The sequence below is a fragment of the Cryptomeria japonica genome, chromosome 10, assembly GCF_030272615.1.
Source record: "Cryptomeria japonica chromosome 10, Sugi_1.0, whole genome shotgun sequence".
Classification (NCBI taxonomy): Eukaryota; Viridiplantae; Streptophyta; class Pinopsida; order Cupressales; family Cupressaceae; genus Cryptomeria; species Cryptomeria japonica.
The window spans coordinates 174,837,874-174,853,990 of record NC_081414.1 but is presented as its reverse complement, the minus strand read 5'-3'; positions in this window follow the sequence as shown (position 1 = coordinate 174,853,990).

The following is a 16,117-nucleotide window of genomic DNA, read 5'->3' as shown; positions in this document are numbered from 1 at the left end:
TATACAACAATAGTGGTGGCGCGAGTGTTCTTGGATGATGTGGTGAGGTTGCATTGGATCCCAAGGCAGATCATTTCTGATAGATATCATGTATTTACATCTCCAGTGTGGACCTCACTTCAGCATGCTTTGGGAACCCAGTTGAACTTCAGTTTAGCTTATCACCCAGAGACTGATGGTCAGATTGAGTATGTGAATTAGGTTTTGGAGGATATACTTTGCATGCATGTTATGGAACATCAGTCGTGCTCAAAGGAGTATCTTTTCCTTGTTGAGTTTTCTTATAACAATGAATATCATATCTTTATAGGCATGTCTCCCTTCCATGCATTGTATGGTCATCTTTTCTATACTTCTTTGAGTTGGGATCAATTGGAGGATAGGATGCATTTAGGACTGGATATGCTTCATGAAATGGACCAGCAGGTTGAGCATATTTGTGGGCATTTGGTTGTTTCTCATGAGAGGTAGAAGAAGTATGCTAATGCTCATAGCATGGATCATCAGTTTCTAGTTGGTGACCATGTGTTCTTGAGAGTGCATCCATGGAAGAGTCTTATCCAATATGGAAAGGGTTCTAAGTTGGCACCTCATTTTGTTGACCCTTTTGAGATCCTTGAGAGGATAGGACCTGTTTCCTACTATCTTGCCTTACCACCAAGTCTATCCCACATCCACGATGTCTTTCATGTTTTAGTTCTTTGACCTTATCATCCTGATGTGACTCATGTTCTTGATTGGAACGCTTTGCAGGACGAGGACGGGTAGCTTTCCATGGAGCCCATGCACATTCGTCAGTGTCGAGATTTGACCCTAAGGGGTCATACCATCAATTAGGTAAGGGTCCTGTTGGACCCAAGTGATTAGACCTTAGAGACATAGGAGGATGTAGAAAAGATGAGAGAGCTTTATTCTTATCTATTTTAGGCTTCTAGGAGTAAGCCTAGTTATGGGGGGAGGATGTAGTACCCTTCCTGGATCAGACTCTTTTTGCATCTATTTTTGACTTCAGTTGACTATTCAGTGGAACATTATTGTATATTGATTCAGACTTTATGTGATGTTATTTCATGCTTAATCTGGAATTGTGGTGTATGCTTTCATGCAGTATCTTAGTGCTTCTGATTAACGTTATTTTTACAGATCAGTATCATCATCTAACACTTTTACCTTATATGTGCGATGTGTTATTTGTATGTTGCATGTTTGCAAGTGTATGGGATGCGATGGGATGATTTTACTTCACTCACTCTAGTGAGACAGGGAATGTCATAGTTATCCTTCATCGATGTGTGTGTCATGTTTGTTTATATATTTGTCTATATACATCTGTGGTTCTCTAGTGCAGGACATTGTAGGTATAAGTATCGAGTAGGTACGAGGTATCTACTCCACCTAGTTTCACAGGTTTAAGCGTGCCTTATATGTCCAATGGGAGTGGAGGAGATAGTTATTGCACCCTATCTTGACCCCCATAGTTACACTCTTGTGATTGTTGTCAGTCAATTGTCTTTTCCCTGGTTGACCTATATGAGAGTAATAGTTCTTTGGTTTAGTCATTTATGAGTCATCATTTGATCATTCCTCATTTGCGTGTTTTTATTTATTTAAATGATTATTTAATTGAGTGAATGGTGCCATTTTTGTTGTTGTTGTAATTAGTTGTTTATTATACTCTTTAGATTATTGGCTTGATTAAATAACGATTTGCTAGAGTTAAATGGTTTAAATGGCTTATTTTATTGTGCTATAGTTGTATTAATATTTTGTGGAAAGAAATAATTAATTGTCTATCCTTTTAAATGTTAAATGCTTATGTTGAAAGAAAGTTTTATGGAAAATAAAAAATTAATAAAAGCTTTTTCCTTTTACCTTTTCATTTCACTTTTGCATTTTATTTGTAGGAAAATAATTGTTTATGGATAAAGGTAAATCTAATTGTTTTCGCTTTTTAAAATAGTTTAATTTGATTGGTGGAGAAAACTTTTAACCTAGAAAGTTTGGGCTGAAATATATTTTTTTCCATATATTCCTGGGTGTTCACGGGAGTGAAGATGGAGAATTTTGAATGAGAAATTTGGAAAACCATTTTGAAAGAGGAGCTAGAGTTGGATTTGGTTTGCAAGACTGGGATTCTTCCATCAATTTTCTTCTTGGTTTGCTTGAAGGTTGGATAGTCTCTTCTTGTTTTGCAAATTTAATTTTAAATGTTTTAGTTGCTTCCCGTGTGCTTGAAAATTGTAAAATCTCTTTGTAAATCCTTGTTGAATGTTGGATGGAATGAAAGGGTGTCTGCTATTGAATATTTTGTTGAGTTCATATCAAATGGGTGTATGTTGAAAAGAAATGATTCTTCTTTCCATTTGTTCTTTGTTATTTATTCTTGAAGATCATGTTCTTGAATTATCTCTTCTATTTGGAATAGAAAGGAATATATTTATCTTGTTGTGTGTTTTCTAGTATCTATTTGTCCAAGATTTGGGGCTTATGTTGGCAAAAATTGGTTATTTGCCTCTTGCAAGATGCAAGGAATTTTTCCTGTGTATGGAAGTGAAGAAATTTATTATAATCCTTCTCCTATATTTTGAATTCTTCTTGTATTGCCCAATATCTTTATGATTGGGGCTCTTGTGTGATTTTAATTCACCATTTACCATTTTGGTAATTATCCCTTTTTATTCTGGAATTTGGCACTATGTATGCGCTCCCGTGAAATGAAGAGGGGATGAATTGATTGCATGTTAATTGATTTTAACATGCAAGGGAAGAAGAAATTTAATTATTAAATTAATCTAACCTTACCCACATGGCAGGATAATCCCACCACATGCGACGGTAGTTGCTTGCTACCACAGTAGTAGCACTACCAGTCAGTAGTGTCTGCTATGCAGTAGCAACTCTACTGATCGGTAGGACTACTACCAGTCGATAGAAGCACTACTAGTCAGTAGGACTGCTACCAGTCGGTAGCAGCAATACTAGTCGGTAGCAGTACTATCGGTCGATAGTGGTTTCTACCAGCAGAAGTAGCACTGCCAATGATAGTGCCAGCTACCGGCGATAGCAGTGCTACCAGCGGGTACTGTTTGCGGCCACAGGTAGCAGCACTACCGTAGGTATGCTTTGGCCACCGTGTGCCACTTAAACCCTCTACAGCATAATGTAATATTGTTAGGATTCCTAGAGATACTGAGAGGGGGGAGGGGGTGAATCAGTATCTAACTGGTTATAAGATTTTTTTAACTTAAAACATGTAAAGCATATCAATACTATATACCGATAAACCAGAAATAAAGCAATAAACAAAGATAACAACAACCACATGAACAACACACCATAACATAGTATCTTAATGAGGAAACTTAGTGTGGGAAAAACCTTGGTGGGATTTGTGACCCACAATATTCACTTACTGGCCAATAAGAGAATATTACTGCTAGAAGAGGGCCCTACACATGCAAGAAGGCCAAGTGCCTAGAGCTCACTACTCAATTACAAAATGGGAAGTCTCACTAACTTACAAAATGGATTATATAAATCCAATGTCTTGTACTACTTCAAAATAGCATCTACTATGCCAGATCTAGTACCGGTTTATAGCTCTGCTTCTTACATAAACCCTTAACCTATAATTCACATAATAGGTCTGCCTTATTTTGCCTATATTTTATCCTTCATCTATATATTAAATATTATACAATGATCTCTTATATATATGAGTCATTTTACAACTTACCAAGTCAGCTTACAATGATTTTACAATAATTAACAAAATACATTACAAACAAAATTCATGTCAGCTTCTGTGTTGGTGGTCTCTGTGCCGGTGTAGAGTCTGTCTTTGCTAGCACCGGTAAATTGTCTTGTCAGTGTCATAGGATTGCAAGGTTGCCATCAATGACAAAACCTTCAATCACCTACAATGTCTCATTGGAGTGTGCATTTGCCAACAATCTCCCCCTTTGGCATTGATGGCAACACTCATGAGAAAAATCCAAAAACTATTATCCAAAAAAAGTTTTGCCAGAATTACCAAAATTGTGTCCCAAAAGATTATGTGCTCCCCCTGAGCTGATAAGCCAATTGCTAATTATTTTTTCTCATACCACTACTCCCCCTTTCGCATCAATGACAAAGGTTGTCAAAGTGTCAATGAGTGTGGTTTCCTATTTCATCCTTATAACCGGTTGGTTACAATCTGAAATAGATCTGCCAAAACTATATTCAGACTCTCAATGAACTTTTTGCTATCTTCTATTGTGGCCTCAGTCCTCTGAACTGTACCAGTGAGGTGTTGCATTTGCTTTGCCAGTGTTTTCTATCCTTGAGTCAAGGCATTCGATATTTCTTTCCTTAAGGTGGCAAGGTAGTCCAATTTTGGACTTAGTCCCTATTTAAGATATTTAGCCTTACCCTTTATTCTTTCTTTTTGTCTTCCCAACTTTAATAGTTCTTCCTCAAAATCTATTCTCTTCTTCTCAAAAACTGATAATGAATCAGATGAATTAATGAAATTGTCAGCTAGTTGATTTATTTCCTCTTGTATCTTGTTGATATTCTTGTCTATATCAAGTGTCAAAAAGTTAGTTTTACAAGTATCCCTGTACAAAGTTTTGAATTCCTTTAGTGTACTCCACAGTTCTGGTAAAAGAGTGTCAAATTTCCTTGTACATTTCTTTATTTCCTCCTCAAAGAATTTGTGTTTTTCTTTCTCTAATCTCTCTTTGAATGCTTCCGCTTTTATTTGTTCAACTATCACAGTGTTGTCAATAATATACTTTGACAAAGTGTCAAGTTGACCTAAAGAATCTTTATTATCTATATTGCAGTTAGGGGCTATCATTTTCAAAATTGGAATTGTGTCATCAATTGCCTTGTAAGCTTGAGAGCTACACTTTGTTATCTTCTTCATAGAATCTAGAAGAACTTATGTCATATTAATTGATGAACCAATGATCTGTATTCCATCGATGGGAGCAATTTCCTTGCTTGTGGTGACCTCTGGTAGGTCAGTTTGTGTTTCCATTTCTTTAAGCATAGGTTTGGATTGCTTAGCTGATGTCAGTGGTACTGTCTTTGTGTGAACCTATTGCTCTATCTATTGCTCTGTGTTATCATCTGTCAGTTTATCTTCTGTACCATCTATTACCGGTGGCTCATTAGCCATATCTGTTTTCCCCATTGAGTCCTTATCTACCACTATATTGACCTTCTGAGTGTCAATGTCAACTATGTATAACACCTCAGAGTTGGGATTTGTGTCCTCTTGTGGTACATCCATACTCTCACTAGCCGGTTGATTGTCTGTGGTAACTACCAATGGAGTAACCAAAGGCAATGGGGATAAGTTATCTCTTATCTTTATGCTAGGGGGTCCACCAACCTTTCCTTTACCCTTATCCTTATCCTTCTGATATACTTTTATGGGTTTAGGGTTTCTATATTCTTCCTCCTTTTCCTTCTCTACAAGGAATATGTCCCATGCATTAGTTGTTTCCTTTGCAACCTCATTCACTCTACCAACCATAAGTGCTACATGTCGATGTGCAGTTGAAAATACTGACAGGTTACCCTCAGAGATTGGATCATCTATCTCTTTTGGTGAGTTAACTGGATAAACAAGAAGTAGTTTTTCAATTTTTATTTTCTTATCAAGCTCTACAATAGCTTGCCTTCTAGCTTCAAGTCTTTTGAACACTTCTGCCAGTAATTCATCTACAACTTGCATAAGAAATTTCTTGTAGATGTCCAAGTGTAGGATTACACTGTTCTTAACCTTTTCCTTGTCATCAGTTAATAATGGATCATATAGTTTATTGAAATTTTTTCATCTTCCCGTCCTCTGTTATTTCATCTACTAGTTTGTCAATTTGAGCAATGTTTTGTTGTGTCTTTTTCTTGGGTGTTAACTTCTTCTTTGGAGTTAACTTCCTAGCTAGGGGCCTTACTACCTATTGTTTCTATCTGGTTTTTCTAGGAGAAGGTGTAGATACTAGTGAAGGTTTCCTTTTTCTCACAACTCTTTTAAATTCTACTGGTATATCACTTTCAAAAGAAGTTGCAACTGGTGAAAGGTGAGTTTCTGGTTGGAGTACTTCTAACTCATCTTCTGTAATACTTGTTCTCTTGAGTACATCTTCCTTTATAGCTTTTGCTTGCTGGGATCCTCTTCTTACAGTTGCTTCAACCTTTTTAACATTTTTCTTAGATTGAATTTGTTTTTCAATGGTCTCAACACTACCAAATACCTCTTCCTTAGGCTCCTTGGGTGCTTCTAGTAGGGCTTTTGCATATGTTTCAATTATGTGATCATCTATTTTGTAACCCATTTCAGTAACCCAAATAGTTCTTGGGATAACTGCCTCCATCCAAATTTCATCCTTTTTAATAACAAAACATATTTCATCCTTATACTTATCTACAATTGCTTGTGATAATCTGATTCTAACTTCATTCAGGCCTTTAATGCCTAAAAGTACTCATTTATATTCTTTTCTATGTTCTCTCCCATGTTATTCAATAAATTAGATAGTTGTTTGCCTACCAGTATATCAAAACCTAGATTTTTGTTACCGATACTGGGCACCTGTTTAGTTATGTGCAACATTAAATAGACAAGTAGGTTTCCAAATCTAAATGTCCCCTTTTTGTCTTTCTTAATCTTTCCAAGATTGTCAATAAGCTCATCTTTCAACCATTCACACACATCTATTTTTGCATTATCCATAACCATGTCATGGGCACTCTTTATGCATAGGCTAGATATTGAGTTTAACCTATTTGTATGTGTGGTTTTGTAGCCTAAAATCATGCTAATGAATCTGATATTGATGTCGGTTACATCATTTACTCTCAATGATCTCTTATCAAATGTTGCACCTATTAGATTAATCACTAGGTCATTTGAGACTTTGTTTGTCTTATCAGGTCTATTACCGGTGGAAGGTAACCCTATCACAGCTTTCACTGCCTCTTTAGTGATTTTGTGGATTGAGTCCAACCAGAAAAATTCACCATGAACCCTACTTAATACTATCCTTATAACATCTTTAGGAAAATCCAAAATACTGAGAATTTCAGTGAAACCTAGGGTTTCCACTATCTTGTGTTTAGCCTTAACATTGATGGTTTCATCACATATTACTGATTTATACATATTCTTGATTTCCTCATCACTTAATTCTTCTATGTGACAATGTGTGTACATTCTAGGGTCTTCAGCAAAAACTACTCCTTTGGGGATTTGAGAAAAAGCACCAATATTATCATCTTTCTTGGCAATCTCAGGAACTAACTAGAATACAAGTCTAGGGTGTTTAATTACCTTGACTACAGTAGGGTTTGCTATGAATTCAGGAATAGATGAAGAAGCCATGGATATAAATACTTTTATCTACCTTAAGGATGATTGCTTGATGAATTTCTTCTCTTATTTTCTTGGAATGCCTTTGCTTAGGAAATTTTGCACTCTCAAAGATTTGAATGCTCGATGAAATGAAAATGGACCCAAAACACTTGTTTTATAAAGTCAAATTCACCAACTACCACATTTAATGCTTGTCGATTAAGTAATGACTTAACTTATCTGCCGGTATAGAAGTAATTTCAACTTCTCACCATCAACCGAGGGAATAATAGTATGTTTCACATTTGATTGCCAAACCCTCAAATGAATTTTCTTCAGTTAGATGAAGAGTCTCTTGTTGGTGGAGGAGTATTCCTATCAACATTTATATCTGACTTTTTGATCCATTATTTTGAGAATTCTTGCTTTACCTCTTCAACCTTTTCTTTACCTTTCAAACTAGCACCATTATTACTTGTCGGTGAGGAATTGTCTACAGGCATAACAAGTCACATTATTTTTCTGAATAGCTTTCCCATATCCTAAGCTAGTCTGTGTTCTGTATTGATTAGATAAATGTCCAAATCTTCCACAAACATAACATTTTACATTCATTCTGTAATTCTCTAAATTATGACCAACTTTGTTGCATTTGGAACATTGACCAGTGGGTGTATTGGTATTCTGATAATTTCTATATCTACATTGATTTTCTCTATGACCATACTTGTTACAGTTAAAGCATTAGCCATTGAATTTATAAGCATTTGGTTGTCTTACCAGTTTTCTATGATCATGTGTGTTTGCGGTATCGGAGCTTTCACCAACTTCAAAGCCAAGGCCATTAGTGTCACCATTTGGTTTTTGATTCTTCAACAAGTCACCAAGTTTTTCTGAGCTTTTCTTGAATTTCTCTTTATGTTGATTTGCAGCAGCCAGTTCTCCTTCCAAGATACCTTTTTGTCTCATGAGTTCATTTGAGTCATTCTGTGTATGCATCAGATGTGTCTTCAACATATCATTTTCATAGCTAAGTCTTGTATTTTCATTTGCAGCATCATTCAGTCTTCTAGTTAGGTCTTCTTCATTTTTCTTTCTATCTTCAATTTCCTTACAAAATCTCATAGTCATATCTTGCATCTCATTCTTTGTTGTACTTAACTCTTGTCTTAGTTTGTTTACTAGATCATTAAGAGTATTTTTCATCTTCTTCTTTCTGGATCTTCTCACAAAGTTCTCTTCTTTTATTTCTTGCTATAGTGTAATTCTCTTGAAGTGCTTGGCTGATATCTTGTGCAACCTTTAGATCATGTTCAAGTTTGATATTTTTCAATTTCTCTGCATCATAGTCTGAGAGAGCTCCTTCTAACTGCTTCATTAGGTTTTCCATCTCTACTGGTGTCAAGATCTTCCTCATGTTGTTAGGCTTCTAAAAAATAGAGGACCAAGCTCTGATACCAATTGTTAGGATTCCCACAGATACTGAGAGGGGGCGTGAATCAGTATCTAACCGGTAATAAGATTTTCTTAACTTAAAACATGTAAAGCATATCAATACTATATACCAGTAAACTAAAAATAAAGAAATAAAAAGAGATAACAACAACCACATGAACAACACACCATAACATAGTATTTTAATGAGGAAACCTAGTGTGGGAAAAACCTCGGTGGGATTTGTGACCCACAATATTTGCTTACTGGCCAATAAGAGAATATTACTGCTACAAGAAGGGCCTGCACATGCAGGAAGGCCAAGTGCCTAGAGCTCACTGCTCAATTACAAAATGGGAAGTCTCATTGACTTACAAAATGGATTATATAAATCCAATGTCTTGTACTACTTCAAAATAGCATCTACTATGCCAGATCTAGTACCGGTTTATAGCTATGCTTCTTACATAAACCCTTAATCTATAATTCGTATAATAGGTATGCCTTATTTCACCTATATTCTATCTTTCATCTATATATTAAATGTTCTATAATGATCTCTTATATATATGAGTCATTTTAAAACTTGCCAAGTCGGCTTACAATGATTTTACAATAATTAATAAAATACATTACAAACAAAATTCATGTCGGCTTATGTGCCAGTATGCTTCCTTTCACTATCGGTGGTCTCTATGCCGGTGTAGAGTCTGTCTTTGCTAGCACTGGTAAACTATCTTGCTGGTGTCATAGGATTGCAAGGTTGCCATCAATGACAAAACCTTCAATCACATACAATGTCTCATTGGAGTGTGCATTTTCCAACAAATATGTCATTGATTTAATTTTATCAAACGCAATGTTTTTTTAAAGTTAATTTTTAATGTTAAATTTTAATGGTAGTATAAGTGGATCTTTTATATTGATTGAATAGATTTATTTATTGAAATCAAGGCTTCGAATATTAATTCAAATTGGTAAATTTGGATGTATTCTTGAAATAGATTAAATGTTTATTATTAATTCATATTTTATTCGGTTGAATATTCAATGTGGATTTTATTCTTGTTGGAATATTGAATTGGAAATTTTATTGAGAGGAATGTTGTATTTGAATGATGCATTAATTAAAGGGTGTTTTGATTTAATTTCCAAATCAAGGAATTTGCAAGTGTTAAAAATGTTTTTTTCTCCAAGATTGTCCGAGTGCGAACTTTGTGAAATTAGCTTTCCTTGCAACGAGTAGTATTGTGGTTATTTCTTGTCTATGATTCAGTCATCTTGTAGTGGCGTATTTATTTATTTTGACCAAGTGATATATGATGATCTCGTTGTCTTAACCATGTAGTGTATTTTCCTTATAGTTAACCAAGAGTCAGTATGTCCTTGTTTTGACCACTTGTTTCTGGATAGTGGTGTTATAGTTGTCTACTTTGCCATAGGGTCCTCCTGAGTGACCATGTTTATTTAGTGTCCTTTGAGAGAGTGTCTTTTGAGTGGGGGTTACACCCAAAGTGGTTGGCAAGATAACCCATCAAAAGTCAGATAATAAGTGATAATCTAATAAATTGATTAGGAGGTGGGTAGTTTATAACATTATATAAGATATTGTACCTCACGCATGGTTGAGTTCTCGTAAAGGGCTCAAGGTGTAGTGGGAAGGCCTAGAATGGGAAACCAACCACCTTGTCTTCATGAAGGGTTGGTAAGGTCTGCATGAGTTTTAGTTGGAGCTGGAGGTTCAGGAAAGCTTACTAGGATAACCTAGGATGGGGATCGGAACCTTTGGAGGCCAACCATGGTAACCATCATAAGCTATGTGATGAAACTCTCTCTTTAGGGTCACTTGTGTATTGTGATGTCAAGTCACTTGTGTATGGTGATGCTGATTCACTTGTGTATTGTGATGTCGAGTCACTTTTGTATGGTGATGTCGAGTCACTTGTGAATTGTGATGTTGAGTCACCTGAAATATTGTGGAGTCGTATTGTGCTATCATGGAGTCATATGGTTTTGTCGACCATGTCATGCTTTTAGCTTGCTTGAGGGTCCTCTGCTATCTCCTAGCATAGTGGGGTGATTCCATTTTGGGATCATATGGTCGGGTGGTAGTGCCACTTCCCATCAGATGTTCTTTCTCATTCCTTCATGTGAGAATTGGCTTCGCAAGTGTTCCTGTGGTTTGTGACTCATGATCTATCTCATGTTTGGTGATTATTTTTCTTTGGAGACCTATGTGGTCATTGTATCAATGAAATTTATGTAACCTTTTATTTGGTTAAGTTGTAACTTTATATATATATTGAGAGCCATGTATTGGAAGATCAATGTAATCCTAAGTTTTCAATGTTATTTATCAGCTTTCTATATGATTAGTGTAAATTCATTATTGAAGAGAAGTTATATTATATCCTTTCAATCTTTAAATAGAATAATTTGTTTTTGCATATGGCTTATTATGTTCTTTGAGTAATGATGGAATTATTTGATTAATCATAATTGTGGAATTTAACTTTTAGTTTAATTCTTCATTGGTAACCCTTAAGGAATTCTAGTGTAATTCTTCTGCTTGTGTTCTGATTAATAAGAAAAATAGGTTTTCAGGACCCGTAACCTTTAACATAGGAGATTAAAAAAGATCATCATAGAGTAACCAGACCATATAAAAATGACTTACAAAATGACTGGCAATAAAGCTAGTAAATAGAAAGGATAGCAAAAGATAGAAACAACAAAACAACAGAAACCAGGAAAACACTGCATGGTTATAGAGTCTTCAAGAGGTCCTCCACCTTAATCACTAACTGGTCGTAGTTGGTTGCAACAACTTTGAGTTCATCTAGGTCCTTATTTGGCTTCTTCTCCTTCTTTTTACCTTTGGTTCTTTTTCTGGGTCCTTGAACATCTCCTATGCCTTCAATGTCAGGGTCAATTTCTAGGTTGTCCTTCTCCTCATCCAGTTTGCTGATGAGGGTTTTGGTATTACCAGCAGAGACCTTCAAAATGTTTAAGCTTTTCTCTGCAATACTGTTGAGACATTCTTGAATTCTGTTGACTTTACTGACATTTTCTGACATTGTTTGCTCTATTGCATTAGCATTTTCTTTCCTCTCAATTAGGTCTTTCACAATTTTCTCAAATCTAGGGTTGAAGGAGTCTCTTATATTTTCAATTTTAGCAACAATTTTGGTTAAATCCTCCATATAATCTACCATAGTCTTCCCTTCACCAGTGTTGATAGTTTCTAGAATTTGGATTCTATGGCTGAGCTTCTTGTTGTCCTCCACATCTTTCTTGTAACTAGTGATTAACCATTCCATGGTGTCCATAAAACCTTTCATACCCTTAGGAGGAGGGTTTGAGGAGGGATCTATCTTACCAGAGTTGTCCTATTCCTTATTTGAGGTGTCACCAATAGTAACTTTATCTTCAACCCTATGAACTTCCCTTGTGGTCACCTCCTCCAAGTTCTGGTCAGCTTCTAAAATATTTTTCTACTTTTGATCCTCCAGCTCCTTCACTTTCTCATCCTTTCTCTTTTGTTTTTTTCTAGTCTGAATATGGACTTTAGTTTTCTTTTTCAAAGAACCCTGGGGTTTCTCCTTCTTAGAATCTTCAGAGACCTCCTCCTCCTCTGAGGAGCTAATTTGGAGAATTTTCCCTTTATATTTCTTGCCCTTCAAGGAGGAAGGCCTTGTTATCAAATGTTTCCTCTTCTTAGCTACTTCAACTTCTGACTCATCCATACTCTCCTCAGACTCGCTTGTTAAATCACTATTAGAACCCTCATCCAAAGAAAAAATAGAGTCCGACCCTTCCTCCTCAGACTCAGAAATAGAGGGCTGAGAGTGGGCTATTTGGTTAGCCTTGAGGTGGTCATAAATAAGAACCATTAAGCCTTGATGCATGGCATTGTCACCTGTAGGGTTCTCTTTATAGGCCTTAATGGTGGCATTCATAGAACATAACATAAAATATAGAATGTTCACTTTCTCATAATGCCTAAAATGATTTAGCAAAACAAAATGGTAGCCATACACTTTAGTGAATCTACCATCCAAAGTAATATAGTGCATTATAACAAAAAGGACCTCCCTCTATAGTTTAGAAAAATCCCTAGGGGGATAGTAAGTTTTACTTAGCTTCACCAAGCATTTTTTCTCCTTTTCAGTTTCAGGATATCTTAACGAGGCAAACACAACTACTTCTCTTCGGGCCAGCTGGAGCTAGAACTAGTAGTGAGTTTCAAGAGCTCCGGTGGCTAGAACGGGGCCCAAACAACTTTGAACGACCGGGGCCCAGGAGAGACAGTACGTAGCGGCTAGTGGGGCCAGCCACCGAAAAAACGATACAGTAGGCATTGAACCGACTGAACCTACAATTCATCTACCTCCACTAAGAATCTCTCCTCCCACCCCAGTCAAGCGAATAGTAGGGATCTGAATAGTAGGGCCATAGAATGTCGAGGGGCCAACTAGAGCTCCCTCCCACTGCCACCTGCAATAAGGAATCGTGGCTTATTCTAGCAGGTTTCTTCATAGGAGTTCCATAGTCGACGTTCCTTATTAATCAGTCAATCCATAGAATTGTAGGGAGCCCTTGAGAATTAGGGGGCTAGAATAAGTGGGGGGAATTCTAGTTGCGGGTGGGAGGAATTCTAGCCCCTTTATCGCCCCCCCCCCACCCTTAATCAGGGCTATAGCGGTAGGTAGGGAGCCTGAATTCTCGATTCTATACGTAACATGCTTGCGTTGTGGGGGGGCCCTACTATTTGCCCTACTATTCTATTAGTCGGGAGGGAACAATAGGGCTATACCTCCCACCCAACTATCTCCTCCCCCTACTATTTGTGAGGGCCCCCGTACTCGCCACAAGCTTATTAATTCTTCTAGCAAGTTCCCTACCATTCTAGGGGCATTGACCCCATAGAATTGTAGGGGCAAGCTTATTCATTATTCTAGCAAGCTGATTCCCGCCCAATTCGATGTGGGGGGTGGGTTGGGAATAATAGTTCCTTGCTCACTTTTATGTCTCTGTAGTAGTTGCTTCCTTCCCTTCAGAGACCCATGGCCTGAGTCTTCATCTATGATGACAGACTGGTCTCCCATCTTCAAAGTGCTCTTTCTCTAGTTTTTACAAAAGAAATTAGTGACTGTGGTGTCTCGTCCATGGAGCCTCTCCATAAATTTTGAAAACCCACCCTTTTGCATAATGTTCCAGACCGCCTCCTTTTGCTTCCACTCCTTGCAACTACTAGGTTCATAGCGGCATCTATTACCTCCCATATTTTCACTATTCAAAGCTAAATGTCAAAACTTGCAGAGAGCTTTAGATAGAGAGTTTCTCGGAGCTACCAAATTTACCTAGAAAGCATGGGAAGTGATTGATTGAGTGTTATAATAAATGGTGCTGACAATATTATAATTGCTCAAGGCACTCCTTTTAATATGTTTCATTATTATTTTGTCCATTTATAATTTTTAGGGTACTATTATATTGATCCTTAAAAATGATTAATCTAACATCCTCTTGGAGGCCTTGTTCTTCCTTCCACATTGGCTGCCCAGTCAGCAGAACCATTAGCTTCACAGTAGATATGAGATATGTAAATTTTCTCAAAAGTGTTAATGAGGTCTCTAGCAGCCTTTATAATGTTATTGATAGACCATGAGGCCTTAGAGGTCCCCTTGAGGCATTTGATAATGTTGTTAGAGTCCCCTTCAATCCATATGTAGGGGCAATTCCATCTTTTTGTGAGGAGAATACCTTGGAGTGCTGCCATTGCTTCTGCATTGTGATTTTTTTGGCTTCCTATTAGAACAATAATCATTTCCTTGCATATACCTTTATCATCTCTAAGAATAGCTCCACATCTCATAGGGCCCGGATTACCTTTTGCAGCACCATCGAAATTGACTTTGGACCACCCATGAGGGGAAGTTTTCCCTCTTGCTTCTAATCTTTTATTTTGCTTGGGGTCAAAACTGCTAGCATTCTTCAAACTCCAGGAGCATAAAATGTGAGATTCCAATGGGTTGGTCGAAAAGCAGGGACCCCCAATGATCCCAATATTCTCCACAATTGCCCATTGTATTTTTTGGAACGAAATATTCTGAGAAAGAGAAGTGTCCCTAAAAATATGATTGTTTCTTTCTTTGCATAATCCCCATAGAATGTGAGGGAGAGATAGCTTCCACAGAGATCAAAAAAAAGAGTTAGACCAATGGTAATTCCAGGAGTAGAACAACTCACTGATAGTGTTAGGAAACACTCAATCAATACAAAAACTCTTAAGAAATTTTTTCCAGATTGAAGCAGAATAGGAATAGTGGATGGCCAGATGGTCCACAGACTCTTCCTCCTTAAGACATAGAGCACATCTATTACAAGAGGCAAATCCTCTACCATTGAGGTTATCTAAGGTCAAGATTTTATTTTTAAGAATAGTCCAATAGAAAAATTTGATTTTGGGGGTCAGACCCTTTATCCAAGCTTTAGACCAGAAAGGATTTTCAAAAGGGGCGGAGGAGAGAACACCACACAATGAAGAGACAATAATGTTACCTTTTGGTTCAAATTTCCAAATGAGGGAATCTTCCTCTTTATTCAACCAAGCTGAAGACAGATGGTTTTTAAGCTTAATAAGGCTTGTGTGGATACTTTCAATGTTCTGCCATTTAGTACCTATCCAATACTCTTCAACTAAAGGACCAAAAGTTCTAATACAGGAGGAGGCAGAAGGGGCCCATTTTGGGATATCAGTCAAAGGTTTATCAAAAAGCCAAGGGTTTTCCTAGAATTTAACTTTCCTACCATTGCCACCTTTCCAAATAACCCCTTTAGCAATACTATCTTTGCACTTAGAGGCATGATTCCAGATGTGGGACCCATTCATACTTATTTCTGAATTGATAAAAGAGGTAAGAGAGGAGGACAGAAGAGAGTACTTACTTCGCCATATTTTACACCATTCACTATCTAGGTGGAACATTCTCCAAACCTGTTTAGATAGGAGAGCTTCATTTAAGGTCTGGATTCTTCTCAGGCCCAGACCTCCTTTACTTTTTGGTCTGCATACCTGATCCCAAGCCACAAGAGACATTCTTTTCTTATCCTCAACCCCTGACCATAGAAATTTTCTTTGAATTTTCTCAATTGCATCAGCATACTTAACTGGAATTCTGAAAAGGGTTAGGGCATAGATAGGTATAGTTTGAAGAGAAGCTTTTCGAAGTTGAAGCTTTCCAACCTAACTTAAAAAGGCTCATTTCCAACCAGCTAGCTTTTTATGGAATTTGTCCACTAGAGAGCTCTAAAAAGAATCAGGAGGTGCAATAC